Genomic DNA, 15,409 nt, shown 5'->3' on the forward strand with positions numbered 1-15,409 from the left:
TGTGTGTGTGTGTGTGTGTGTGTGTGTGTGTGTGTGTGTGTGTGTGTATGCTCGAGCGCTCACGTGCACGAGCAAATAGCTATGGAAGCTAAAGGTCAATGTTGGCAGTTTCCATCAGTCTCTACTCTATCAACCTTCGGACTCTCCCTGATGCTGGGATTTGACAAGCAGGCATGTGTAGACTTCATAGGATTTTACACAAGTGTTGGGGATTCGATTTATATCTTTGTGTTTGTGTCCAGCGAGTGTTCCTCTCCATCTCTCCATCCCCCAGAAGGGCTTTTCTACAAGACCCATGACTGTGCATAGGTCTTCTGACCAACTTATTTCCAATTTCTTGCGCGTGTGTGTCTGCATGACCTGTAGGTTGGTGTCTTTCTCAACTGCTCTCCACCTTATTTTTTGAGACAGGGTCTCTCACTAACTTGTTGCTCAATAGACCATGACGGATGGTGAGCCTCAGAGATCTGCCTCTGCCTCTCAGAGAATTTTAGGTGTGTATGGAGCCGGGCTTGTTTTACACAAGTGCTAAGATTTGAACCTAGGTCCCCAAGTTTTCCCTGAAAACAGTTTACCAACTGAGCAATCTCCCCAGGCTCCCGATTTTCATTCCTTGAGGCTCCTGGAGCCATGTCTACACCAATGAGACCTGATTGCTGTAAGGATTCAGTTTCTGTTTATAAGAAACATGTGTTTCCCACATTCTTCTGGGAATCTTGACAGATGACAAATTCAGTCGAACATACAAAAATCAGCTGCCCACAGCAGCAACACCTAAATCAGGCTCGATTCCCTATTAGTCAATATTTCATGATCTCATTGCCAAGCCATGTTGATCGCCTTCCCAGCTAGGTCACCCCTCAGGCAGAACGCCTTGCCTGGGCTAGCCGGGGAAAGCTACTTGAGTTCTCTGACAGGGCTTCCGGTGTGGGTTTCTCTGATTGAGTTCTTTGTTCTTCATCCGTCCACCTGCAGGTAATTTTTCAACACGTAGCATGTTTGCAGCTCCGGAGTAGATGTTCAGGAGTGGAAACTTGTGTTTACTGAACACACTTCAGCACTGCGTGAACACCATTGCCGACCTTATGTGTTAATTTCTTTTTCTTCTTGTGACCAAATACCTAGCAAAAAGCAACTTAAGGTGGAAGGGATTTATTTTAACTCAGGCTTTGAAAGAGATATAGCCCGTCGGTCAGGGGACAGAAGGCAAGGTGATGGGAATGATTTGTGACAACTGCTTCTCACATGGACCAGGAAGAGACCAGGGGTGGGAGGAGTCAGAACTGGCTGTAACTCTCTAGGCCCACCCCTCCTGATCTACCTTTAGACTCCACGTCCTAAAGATTCTATTGAATGAAAAAAAAAAAATGAGGACATGATAGCCCCTAGGCGTGATGGAGGAGGAGGTTTACTATAGATATGGGGTGGGACAGCCAGAGGCACCTGGAAAAGTCCAGATTGACCCCTGCCATGAAAGGGGAGGTGGGGAGAAGTAAGAGAAGAAGGGAAGAAAGAGGGAGCAAAGATAGTACCTAGGAACCCAAGGACCAAGAACACGAAAAGGGCAAGAGACCCTGTGTCCAAATTGGCTGAGTTAATAAAGAAATCAGAGGCTGGGCGGAGGAAAACCCAGTCAGCTCCTGGGGCTAAAGAGTTTAGGGTGTGTGAGGGGCTTGGGGGTGACTCTGCAACAAGTGTTGAGAGAAGCTGGGAGAACCTGGTGGCCTTGTCCTCTTTGATATGTTAGATAGGCACCTCAGCCAGCCATTTATCCTGAATGTGAACCCTAACATCTATGACCTCACAGACCAGTGTCACTAAGTAAGGACCAAGTGCTCAAACCCATGAGCTGGTGAGAGGAGGGGAATTTCACATTCGGACCTTAATAGTTTCTCGTTTAGTTCTCAGGATCTCCTGTGAGGTTGGACTTATTAGCCCCAGCATTATCTAGAAAGAGTTCAAAGCTGAACAGATTCTTAATCCACAGTTATTAACCAGCACTTAGCTGCTTACACAATTCCTAGGAAGGAAAATGTACAATATAATTCTGCTTCTCCAGGGGTTTGTATTCTGTATGTGGAGACAGTATGATATATGAATATATATTTAAATATATGATAGAAATGGATATATATTCACATATATGGATGTCATACACATCCATATATTATCTATCTATCTATCTATCTATCTATCTATCTATCTATCTATCTATCTATCTATGGATAGCTACAGCTTGAGCTATAGATCTGAGGGATAATTAATCACCAGTGCAAGGGAGGGCACTCATACTTTAAATGCAAGAAGCGATAAGACCATTGGGAAGAGAATGGTTGGGAAGGTGTGCTTATGCATAGATGGAGACTTGGAAGTAGGAAGGGGGTGCAAGAGAAGAAGCAGCATCAGCGTGGAGGGACTCCGAGGCCCAGAATAACAAACAGCAAAGAAACAAATGCAGTTTGGGAGGTGCGGGACGTGGCACGTGACGCCGACCCAGTGCAGGGAGGGTGTTTTCAGTTCGGTGCCTTTTCCACAGAAATGGCTGGCTATGACGAGAACCCAGGGGAACACGGGTGGGAATAGCATTGCAGGAAGAGGTCAGGTTGGGGGATGAGGGGCTCTGAGTGTCAGGTTGGGGAACGGCATGTCCTGTCATAGATAGATACTGGAATCCAGAACCTTGGGATCTAGAGCACACATGAAGGGAATCAAGAGGTCAATCTGGATTCCTTATTTGGAGGGCATACCTAAAGTCGTCTAAGTACGTTAACATTATGCAGTCAAGATTCAAGCTGACCCATAACCCAGGTAACAGGCTCCCTCCGCTATCCCCGGTACTGGAGATGGAGCCTAGGGCTCTCGCGCTGAGCTGCATCCACTCCCAGCCCCTGATTTTCCCGATTCTGTAGGTGTGAGTGTGTGACGTGTGGTCACGGGGACAGAGGGTGGGTGCACCTGTGTGTGGTGTGTGTGAGGACAGCCTGAGATGTCAGCTCTCAAGTGACCTTTTGAGTGAGACAGGATCTTTCATTGGCCTGGAACTTCACCACACAGGCCAAGCTAGCTGGCCTGTCAGCTTCCGGATCCACTGGTCTCCCCTTCGCATCTCACCACTGTTGGGTGTACAGGCATTCGTCACCAAATCTGGCTTTTCATGTGAGTTCTGAGGCGCCAACACAGGTCCCTGTGATGCAGGCATTTTACCAACTGAACCATCTCTCAGTCCATTAATTTTAAAATTTTTATTCGAGACAAGATCTCACTACAGTGCTCAAGCTGGCCTTAACTAGGATAGTCATGCCACAGCCTTCCAAGCAACTGGGATTGTGGATCTGTGCCACTAAACCCAGACTGCGCTTTTTGAAAAGTATAATTATGTACCTTAAACTTAAGTATCCCATAATACAAATGCGATCAAGGGAGTGCGGGGAATTTTGGAGACAAGGAGGTTGGGTGGCAGGCTGTGGAGATTTCAGCAGTGAGAATGGACCAGAGGAGTGAGGCTGTTCAGAGCTGTGTTAGGAGAAGGATGCTCGAGGCGTGATGACCGAAGGATGGAAGCGCCTAGGGAGAGGGAGGCGTCAAGGACAATTAATGCTGGACTTCTGGCTTGGACGACAGAATAAAGACTGAGATGGGGGAATGTGGAGCAAGAGCCAGTGTGAGGCAGGAAGCAATAAATCCCATTTTCCACAGACGGAGATTGGCATCTAACTAAAGTATTCACCATGCAGTTGGCTATGTGGGTCTGACAGTCAGGAGGAAGCCCTCGCTAAAGGCGTAGATTTAAAAAGCACTAACTTAAAGAGGATAAATGCAGGCATGGGAATGACCTTACCCCGTGGAGCTATGTAGAGTGGAAAGTGGGGCTGAGGAAAATGGCTAGAGGAACTCCAACATGGAGGGTCCCATGCCTCCTGGTACCCCTGCAAAAAGCCTTCCCCCAATGAAAATCAATTCTGTCTGTGTAAAGGGTTGAATATAGCTGAAGTCAATTAGGACTGAAGCTAGACCCTAATAAGTACTGTTTTGTCTTTTGCATTGCTCACTCCAGAGAAGTCAGTATCACATCACAAAGACACTTATGAAGGCCTGTAGGGGAGACAGCTCAGTCAGTTCCTACTCTTCAAGCATAAAAACTCGAGTTTGACCCAAAGAACCCATGTGAAAAGCCAGGCATGGTGGTAACACACATGTAATCATAGCCCTTGGGAGGCAGAGACAGGTGGCTTGCTGGATGGTCAACTTTGCTTACTTGATGAGGACTAGGCCAGTGAGGAAGCCTGTCTTTAAAAATCAAAGATGGGCCCAGGGGTGGTGGTGCACACCTTTAATCCCAGCACTCAAGAGACAGAGGCAGGAGGATCTCTGAGTTTGAAGCCAGCCTGGCCTACAGAGTGAGTTCCAGAGCAACGAGGGCTACACAGAGAAACTCTGTCTCGAAAAAGAACAACCACAACAATGAAAAAAACAAGATAAACAGAGATGACAGTCAAGGTTATTCTCTCATCTCCGTGCCACATGCATGTGCACACATGTGAACATATGCACATGTATATATATGTTTATGTATACGTATATGTATACATACATAAATGTGTGTATACAAACATACATACACTCGTATACACACATATGTATGTGTATATATATATGTGTATATGTGTATACACACACACATACATGCACGCACATACATACACGCACATACAGGAAACAGAAACTCTGTGGAAAGGTCCACATGGAGAGAAACTGAGGCTTTTGGACGGCAGTACCGATTTGCCATTCACAGGGGCTGGTCGCGGTGTGGCTGCAGACACTATCGCCCAAGCATGCATTCAGACACAGTCCCCATCACACGCTGACTGTGATTTAGTGAGAGACCCTGAGCCAGAGCCTGCAGCCGAGCTGCTCTGGAACTCCTCACCCACAGAAACAATGAGAAATATCAAGCTGGTTCATTTGGAGTTGGTTCATTACGAAACAATAAGCTCTTATTGACACCTTACACAATTTATGGGGTTGTAGGTGGCTTCCACCATCCCTTAGGCACCCATCTGCTGGTTGCAACAGCATCTCAAAAGGTTGTACCAGTTGGGCTTTAAGTTGGAAAAACGGGCCGCCTGCTCAGCCGTCCTGTGGGCAGAGCCCGTCTCACACAGACTGAGAACGCGAGCCGCTTTGCTGACAGTGTTCACTATGCGTCTCTTTGCAGAGCTTTCCTGATGCTGTAGTTTCATGATGTAATGCTGTTGAAAGTGAGCAGCCGCACATCGCATAATTAATGACATAGCATTTCCACGACAGCTTCTAATTAATCACACCTGTTCCCATGAACGTTTAGCTCGTGGAAGTCCTCGCTCACACGGGATAGCAGAATATGGTGGCTTATCTTTTACATTTTTTTTCTTTGAATCAGGGTCTCATGTAGCTGACATCCAGCTTGTTTTATAGCTAAGGATGATGTTGAAGTCCTTATCCTTATTCTTCTGCCTCTACCTCCAGAATGCCGGGATTATGGATGTGCACCATCTCACCCAGTTTGTGCATTACTGGGGTTCAAACTCAGAGCTTTGCACATGCTAAGTGATCACTCTGTCAACTGAGCTACACTCCCAGCCCTAGCCTGCAATTTTTGGAAGGCAGAGATGGGTGCTTTTGAAGACTTCTGGACCGTAAGTTTGACACCAGGGTTTATCAATCCCCTAAAGTTAGGGTCAGCCCTTCCACACCTGCTTTCCTTTGCTAGCATAGTGCCTGGCATGCTACACTAGCTCATTAAACATTTGTGAGCACATAGCAAATGTTGAATAATGAATTAGCCTGCCTTCTGCCTCTCCTTCCCTCACTCAGCTCACAGAGTTAAGACAAAATCCACTTGGACATTCAGCCTGTTTGAGCTCTGAGAAGGACAGGGAGGAAGTGTGTCACAGGGACCACCTATGATGGTAGTAATCTCTCTCACCCCTCACACTCTGGGCACACGGAGTGGGAGGGCATCGACCTGAGATCCTGTCCACTACCTCCCTCCATTTGGAGAGCATCAGTAGGCGAGGACAACAACCATGGTGGGGACACTTGGAGATATCAAGGACACTTGAAGAAGGGCCTCATGGGCAGAGGTGAAGAGAAGGGTGAGATCCATCCTCAGCCAGAAAGGTCCTTCTGGCTTTGTTTTTGTGGCCAGGACTCACTCAGGAAGCTTTAGCCCGGTGCTTGCTGGGGCTCCAGCCACTGGCTCATAAAGCTGCTTCTCCATGAATGGCAAGTCCCCAGTGGCTGCCGGCCAGGGGTCTCAAGCTTCTGTCCATTCGGCTTTCCAGTAGGACTTCTTCAAAATCACAAACAAAACACCGTTATTACCTTTTCCTCTATTTAGTGTGTGTGTGTGTGTGTGTGTGTGTGTGTGTGTGTGTGTGTGTGTCTGTGTGTCTGTGTGTCTGTGGAGGGGCAGGTGTACCAAGCACATATGTAGAACTCAGACGACAACTTCTGGAGTCGGTTCTCTCCTTCCATCACGGGGTTTCAGGGGATTAAGTCAGGCCATCAGGATGCCTGATGCCTGATGCCGAGCCATCTGCTGGCCCTACATGGCTTTTGAAGTGTCTCTATGTGATGTTGGCTTCTTCAGAGTGAGCAATGCAGAGTGCCAAGGCTCAAGCGGCAGTGGCTGGCAGCTGTGAGATATGGTAGCTTCCCAAACAGGCTTAGTTAAGGGTCCCTCAGTCCCCTACAGGGAGGCTTTATCTTCCAGACACTCAGAGGATTTGTGCTTGGCCCTGGATGTTGCCATCATTTCCACAAAGAAGCAAACCTTTTCTGCCCCCACATGTTGGCCACTGCAGGGTAAGAAAGCCAATGGCCAAGCTAGGCTGAGCCATTCCTGGTTCATCCCTGGGCGATTTTAAGCTCATCATGAAGACTTGGTGACAAGGGATAAGAGTTGTACAGAGGGCCTGCTGGGCACGGGGGAAGTGTGAGATCCTACGCACACTGGATGTCCACTGGCTACCACAGCTCTTCAGCCTCCATGATGACTTGCAGATAAGCCCGGGGAGATGGATGGCTGAGGACCGATGGCAGCACTTGTCCAGGATTTGGGTAGTCTGGGGACACTGGGCCACCTGCTGCCAAGCTACTTCCAGCAAGAACACTGAAACCAGACACCTTATGATGCCAGCTCGGCTTCTCCATTTATAAGTGACCCAGGCAGCTGGTCTCAGGAATGAAAAACACAGCACGGGACAACTGTGTGTCTACATCAGATCAAAGGCTGGGTGTGAGGTGTGGACAGGGGGCTTCTGATGCTCACAGATGCCTCTGCTTAATCCCTTTGCTCTATAGCAGTGTTGTTCTTCCCTCCCTCCCTCCCTTCCTTCCTCTCTCCTTCTAGCCTTTTCTCTCTCTCCCCCTTCCTTCCTCCCTCATTCCCTTTCCTTTTTATGAAGTCTCATGTTTATCAGACTGGCCTTAAACTCCTTATGAAACCAAACATGACCATGAGCTCCTGATCTTCTAGCCTCCACCTCGCAAACCTACATCACCATGGCTTGGCTTATGTGGCTCTGGGGGTCAAGCAAAAGGCCATGTGCATGCTAGAGAAGCACCCTATCTAGGAAGCTACATGCCTTCCCAGGCCAAATCTTCTTTTTATCTATGATCTGCTATCAGTCATGTACATGCTAGAGAAAACTAAAACCATGCAAACGTTTAGTTCTCATCCCTCGGCCAACCTACTTTGATTAATCAAATACTTTAGTGCAAATTTGGCCCAATTCAAAGAAAATCTAGTGCTAACACTTTAGGAACAATGATAATGCAGTTTTTATTTTTTTCAAATAACACTCAAACTATATACACTAAACTTTTAACCTTGTAACTTTGGGAAGTAAAAAGGAAAAACATAAGAATAATTTAATTTTCTTTTGATAATTCCACATGTATATACAACGTATCTTGATCAACTCCTTTCCTCCCACTTTGCCTGGACCCTCCAAGCCAGTTTTTCTCCACTTTCACATTTTTTATTTTGTATAGCTTACCAAGTCTAATTGGTGCAGCCTAAATGCACAAGAGTGTGGGATCAGCTATCTGAACAGCATGAGCTCCCTGACACACGATCTGCAGAGACGGCTAGGAATGGTATGCCGGAGGAGGGCTAGCTGGTAAAGAGCTTTCTGTGAGTGTGTGAAGACCTGTGTTTAGGTCCCTAGGAGCAATGTCAACCTGGATACAGTAGCACATAAAGCCATGACTCCAGAGCTCCTGGAAGCTCTGGGAACACTTACCCTGGCGTAGGAAGCAGTGAGCAAGAGACCCTGTCTCAAACAAGGTGGAAGGCAAGGGGCTGACAGCCGAGGTTGTCCTACCTATGAGCTGCAAACACCCCCCCAACACAGAATAACAACAAAAAATGTAAATAATGTCCCTTTGGCTGTTGTGTGTTTTTGTGTGTAAGATATGGGTGTGAGTGTGGGCTCATACGTGACACACTGCTCACGTGGGGGTCAGAGTACAACTTTCTGGAGTCCTCATCTTTCACCTTGTTTTGAGGCAGATTCTCTCTCGTTTCTGCTGCTCCGACACATATTCCAGGCTGGCTGCCCAGCAAGCTTCTCTGTCTTCTGTTTCTCCCTCCTGCCTCCCAGTGAAAGTGCTGGGAGTGCAGATGTCAGTTGCTACATTCAGCACTTTCACGTGGGTTCTGGGGATCCAAACTCAGGCTGTCAGGCTTGTGTGGCAAGTACTCTCTCCCACTGAGCCACCCCCCTGGGCCGTCTTTGACTTCTGAAGCCATGTTACATCTTAGTGATTTATTGTCATATAAAGGAGCTAGAAAACAAAATATAGGAACAAGTGATCTCCTACAGGGAGGAGAGGTCAGGCCCTGTGGCAGTGTGTGTTTGTATAGAATATCAGAAGGAATTCCTTCCCCGAATTCTTTCCCTGTGCCGTCACCAGTCAGGGTTTCTTGAAACCCAAGAAAGGGCTTCATAGTCCGCTGATGATCCCAACACCTCAAACTCCTCCCACCTCCAGGGTCCTTGAAGGGAAGAGCCACAGCTTCTTCAGAAGACTCCTGTGATCCATTGAACTGTTCAAAAATGTTCTATAAGTACATCTATTTTCGTTGATAACATTTGTAAATATTAGGTTATGTGTATGTCTGTGTATTTGTGCGTATATGCACCCAAGCACAATGTCCTCGGGGGCCCAGAAAAAGGTGTCATATTCCTGGAACCGGAGTTACAGTTGGTTTGTGAGCCAACCATGGGTGCTGGAAATCAGTCTTTGGTCCCCGGTAAGAGCAGCATGTGCTGGGAGCCACTGAGCCATTACTCTAGTCCCTCCACTCAAGACATTCACATGTTCTGTTTGCATGACGTAACAGGCTGCATATATATATATATATATATATATATATATATATATATATATATCACATAAAACAAACACACCTGTAAATATTATATGTAAGTAGTTTACATTTAGTGTTCATAAACACAATTTTTAAAGAGTTATAATTCAACCTTTTAGGCATTACATTATTCCCTTTTCCAGAAAATGAGGCACACAGGGAAAAGATGGAGTTGAACCTGGTCTGCCTGAGCTGTGGCATATTCTGGATGTGGCATATGGGGAATGTTGGCTCCACATGGACACGAAGGCACTATGCTATGGCTTGGACCCTTGGCAGCCCCCGAAGGCCTCAGGACTTGGTCCCCCAGGGTTTTGAGGTTGAGGAAACAAAGAAGTGGGGCCCAGTGGGACCCCGTGGGACCCCATGGGACCTCAGCTCTTCCTTTCCTCCTTGCTCCCTGGCTGTTGATGTATCCAGGCTCTTGTTCCACCAGAAGCTTCCTACTGGATGCAGTTTCTTGCCGTAGGCCCAAAGCAACAGAGCCAACTTGACTACGGGCTTCACCGAGAGCTCAAACAATCCTTTTCTCTTTGTAAGATGATTGTTTCGGCTGATCATCATTCCTGGGGTCTGTTGATGGCAGTCCCATTCACTAAGGGGGTGTCTGAGAAGCTTCTGCAGACAGCAGGGAATCATGGCAGTGGGAGCCCAAGCCGTCTGGTAACAACTATTCATTTTCAGTGGCCCCGTACTGTGGCAGGGGCTCCAAGCTTTAGGTCTGTACCTTTTCTTGCTTGTTCACGCCCAGCCTTTTCAGGGCCAGGCCTATGCTGGTTGTGTGCACATTCGTACATGGGCCAGAGGTCAACTTCTGCTGTTTTTAGGGACAATTTACTTTATTTTTTCTTTTGAGACAGTGTCTCTTACCTGGCCCAGAACTCATCAAGTAGGCTAGGCTGCCTGGTTAATGAGATTCTTTGTATCTCTACCAAGCCAGGGCTGTGACCGTAAGCACGTACCACCTCTATCATGACCCCTGTGTCCAGCCTCTAGCCCTGCCCCCTTCTTTTGTTTTTAGGGATGTGTAAGGGTCCTTACGTTTGCATGGAAAGCTCCTTACCCATGGAGCCATCTCCCAACCCATCATAGTGTTCTTTAAGTTGCTCAGCCCTTCTGGGAGGGGGCCCTTTTTGTTTCTAGCGGTCAGTTAAAAGGAGCTTAGGCTCAGAGCTGTGTGTGTGTGTGTGTGTGTGTGTGTGACTCTGTATATCAGTGGTCTGGTTAGGCTGAGGCTAGATTTGAACCTGGGCCTGAATGAGTTTGTCCCTTTACCTTGCTATCATCTGTAACTGTTGTTTTAAATGCCTTGCTTACGGCATTCTTAGCGTTAATTTTCCGGGGGAGATGTGAACACATGACCAATCACTCCAGACAGGGCAACAGCCGAAGATCAAAGCAGTGATTTCACCCGTGTTTAATTTGTTGAACCAGTAAGTTTATCTGACGTTACTCGAAGGACCCTGGGTAACTTACAACACTCTCATGGCTGGAATGTCCCACCCTGGTGCTGGTAACTACCCATTAAAGCTGCGTAGATGGAGTTTCCCCTTCAGCTAACCTTGACCTCCTTTATACCTAATGCCTTCCTGAGGTCACCTGCAGTGGGTTCAGTTACATGTAGCTGGGGTGGGGCATAGGCAGTGCTTGGAATCCTAGTTGAGGGTCTCAAGGTCCTCCCCACCCCTCTTGCTGTGAGGGACTCTCAATAGGCCTGATCTTGTGAGGGACTGGCTGGGTCACAGCCGTACTTATTAATACACTAACAGCCATGCTAAGCCCCAGGGACTTGCACAGTTCTTAGCAACCAACACAACCCAAGTTAGCCTTTTCTTGTTGACTCAAGGCCATCGCAGGGAGGACAAACCATTATCTCTGCTGTGAGCTTGAACATGGAAAAGGAACCTAGTTATCTCTTGGGCTATTGGTGTCTGGTCTGCCCCCTCTGCTGTACTTTGAGGGCCTGTTAAGCTTTATGGGCCAATGGAGTTTTACAGCACTATAAATAGCTCTGTCTGTTCTGTCCTTAGAAATTGTGTTTCAGGTTCTCACGTTGTGGTCTTTGTTCTTTGTCATCGAGTCTTTAAGCCAGCTGTTTCTATAACCTCCACACATCCAGACAGACATCCCCCTACTCTCCAGCTGGAACCAAATGAAGGCCGCAGAGGAAACTAAGGATGTTCCGATGAACCAGATCTACACAGTGCCCAAGAAAGATGAGATGTACTGGTTCCGGGATGGGTGTGGGGGCAGGGTGGGGCTGGGTGAGGAGTGGGGGTGAGGCTGGGAATGGTTCACCCCCCTGCACAGCAGCACTGGGCCCCAAGCAGAGTGAAATTTTCACACAATCTTGAAACAGAGGTCTTTTTATTATCTAGCTTCCTGCTCATTCCCACTAGGTCAGTTTGCAGCAGGGTGACAAGAGCTAACAAACTTCTGGATGTTACCTTGGACCCTATCAGGTGATACGGGGTTGAAAAAGTCCTTGGGAAACACGGTCTATAAATTGAAAGAACCCCCCCCCACACACACACACACATACATTGGACTCTGAGGCCATTCTGTGCAATGGTCATTAAAAGTGGTTTTCTGTTTTTGAAAGGAAAAGCCATTATATCCCTATAACATTTTACAGACAATTAATATATTATTTTAAATTTTATTTTACATTTTGAGACAGAGTCTCATGAATCCAGGGTGATGGGTGGCTTGAGTTATTTCTCTTTTCTCAGACTCTTTTCTCAGAGACCCAGTTCTGAGGAATGAGCTCTGTGGGAGGATGGATTCCCTGACCCCTCTCTGGTTTCCTGCACATGCACCACATGGCTATTTTCCTTGGGATGGGGGTCCCTGAGGGGGCAGCTGGCATTAGCTAAGGATTTACGATGATGGGGAGAAATGACTCCATCACACCCTACCAGCTATAATTGCTCTTGTTAAATTTTTGGTCTTTAAAGTCTCCTGGCTATTCCCATTCACCCAGATCTCTGCTGTGCTCTCTAGCCATTCTGTACCCCCCCATCCTCTTGCCTATTCCAAGTCCTCTTTGCCCATATGTTTGCATTCCTAACACTTCCTGCCCAGTTTGTCTCTAATTTCATCCCCTAGAGATCAGCTGTATAGACTCCAGACTCTGCAAAACTCTATTTCGTTTTTTATGTGGAGAAAACGCCTCTACCATGCTAGATCATATTTTGCCCTTCCATTAAACCTTGTTCATCCACGCATTCATTTATTCAGCAAGAATTAAGCAGCCTCTACAACAAGACACCATATCTGGTGCTAAGAAAGATACAAAGATGAGTGGATCCAGGGCCCCCGGATCCAAGGTCCACGGAGTTGATGTCTAGGGGATGAAATAAGAGGCAACTGGGTAACCACAGCAGAAGGTAAAAAGTGCCAAGACTTCAAGCATTTGGGAAGAAAGGCTTCGCTATAAACAAGCTGAAGAGCAGGGTGCGGTGGAGTTTGGACCCTTCCTGGAAGGTGTGGGCAAAGGCCTCACGTCTGAGGCAGGACAATGTCTGGGAACCTGCGGGGTCCTTGGGAGTGGCAACAAAGATGTATTTGAAGTGAGTTGTGAGGCCAGGTGCAGTCCTCGGAGTAATATCTCTCATCCCTCCCTTCAAATCCCAGCTCTCAGGCAGGGTTAGAGCAGGGGTGAACTACATCCCACTCTTGAGCAGCATGGCTCAAACCTCAGTCTGCTTTTAAGACTTCTATTAAGGTTTATCTGTATTTTATGTTGTGGGTGTTTTGCCTGTATGGCTGCACATCTTGTGCACTTAGTACCCAGAGAGACCAGAAGAGGGCGTCAGGACACTGGAGTTGCAGACGGTTGTCAGCCACCATGCGCTGCTGGGAGCCAAACCTAGGTCCTCTAGAAGAACAAAGACTTCTTCAGCAGTCCAGGCAGCCGAGTGAGGCCCCAAGGCTTCCAGGATAAGACTGAAGGCCCTGGAAAGGTAGGTGAGGTCTGGGGAGCCATTTAGGGTCCTGTTATGTTTCTGTCCTTTATTCCTGCTGCTCTCATGTCTCAACAAAAATGGCAGAGATGAAGAGAAAGAGCTTTCCGGGAAGAATGCCCCTCGGCCTGCTTCTCCTCTCCCCAGCCATCTCACCAGCAGAAATGTCTCAGAGTCCTCGCATGAGCTGGTGGGGACAGATTCATGGAAGTATCCCTTTCCTTATATCTCGAGAATTGCCTAGGCCTGTGCTTCTGTGGCACTGGCTTTTTGGAAACTTTATACTTTCATTTCTTTCTCTCTCTCTCTCTCTTTTTCCTGTGAAAATAGTCTAAATTATATAAGCTTCAGTGTTTATCCAAATGCTGACTTCCTCTGGCATGGAAATGTGCCACTCTAGGTACTGTGGCTGCATACTCCATAACACAACACACACACACACACACACACACACAAACACACACATGAAAACTCACAGTAGATATAGTTTAGTTGGTTCGCTCTCCAGTGCTATATAAAGCCAGGTATGAAGGGTGGGGTGGGGTGGGGCATGCCTGAAATCTCAACACTCAGCAGCCAGAGGCAAAGGTAAGGAGAATCAGGAGTTTAAGGCCAGCCTTGGCTACACAGCAAGTTTGAAGACAAACCTTCACGATACGATACTGTGTCTCAACAAAGACACCCCACAGACGTTTACTTAGTTATCAATAAAGAAACACACTTCAGTGTTCTTCAGGTGCCGGCTCAGGGCCAGCTCTGTGAAAGCAGGTGTGGGCCTGCAGCTCTGGTCCCGGCCTTCAGGGATTATTCAGCCTAATAGGGGAGAAGGCAGAAAGGTGACTGACCGTGATTTAATGAAATGTGTAGTAATCAAAGGAGGGACAATAGCAGGGACAGTAGGACACCCAACTCTCCTAAAGTATGACATGGGGAATTCCAGGGGCAGCTAGACTGGGTATAGGAGCTTGTGTGTGTGTGTGTGTGTGTGTGTGTGTGTGTGTGTGTGTGTATCGCAGGGGGATTCCTGGCAGCATAAGCAAGGTGTGGGAAAGGTCCCAACAATCTGAGAGGTGGAGGAACGGCTTGAGCTACAGGCAGATGAGGCTGGATATTCAGCAAGAGTCAGGCCTGTGGGCCTTTGCCAGTTGGTGGTGGCAAGTATTTGGATGTCTCTGATTTTCTGTTTAGAAAGCCTGTTTGGCAGCTTTTCAGCCCAAATCACAGGCTCTTTTTTGTTCTTTAATTCTATGTAATTTTGCTCACATCAAAGTCAAAATTGCCTACATCTGGATGGCTCTGTTATTCGGGCCACATTACAGACACCATTCCCACAGTGCCCAGCGCCCGCTCACCACTTCCTCCCAACACCAACCCAAGAGGAAGGCCCCGCTAGGAAGGTCAGAGCAAGGCAGGGACTTGGCTTAGGCTGCCGGTGACAGCTACAGAGGCCCCAGAGGGACACCCTCCCCCCCCTCCCAGGAAAACTGACAGTGTTTGAACTAGCAGAGAACACTGGTGTTCCTGGACCTCGGCTGGAGCCTCCAGCTGACAGTGGACGTGTGCAGGGCTCTCCATCACCAGTCCTGATGGCTGAGAAGAATTTGTTTAGCAAGAGGTAGCTTGCCTACAAGACTCCTTTGATGGCTCATCTCACGTGTCAGCCGGACAGGAGCTAAAGCCACCAATGAGAAAAACTCCGGGACACGTGAGACAGTTTTTCAGACTGAGTTAATTGAGGTAGGAACTCCTACCCTGATTGTGAGTGGCACACCTCCATGGGCAGGAGACACACGGCCTGCAGAAAACAGGGAGTGTGAGCAGAACAGCCGCATCCATCTCCGCTTCCTGACTGTGAACTGAATACAGCCGGCTGCCTCAAGACTTCTGCTGCCATGACTTCCAAGGGAAATGCACCCTTGGAAGTACATTTGTCTTCTTGAACTTCGAGACAAAACAAACCTTGATCCCTTAACTTACTCTGTGTGTGTGTGTGTGTGTGTGTGTGTGTGTGTGTGTGTGTGTGTGT

Source organism: Psammomys obesus, unplaced genomic scaffold (genome assembly GCF_907164565.1).
Source record: "Psammomys obesus unplaced genomic scaffold, mPsaObe1.curated_primary_1811, whole genome shotgun sequence".
NCBI lineage: Eukaryota > Metazoa > Chordata > Mammalia > Rodentia > Muridae > Psammomys > Psammomys obesus.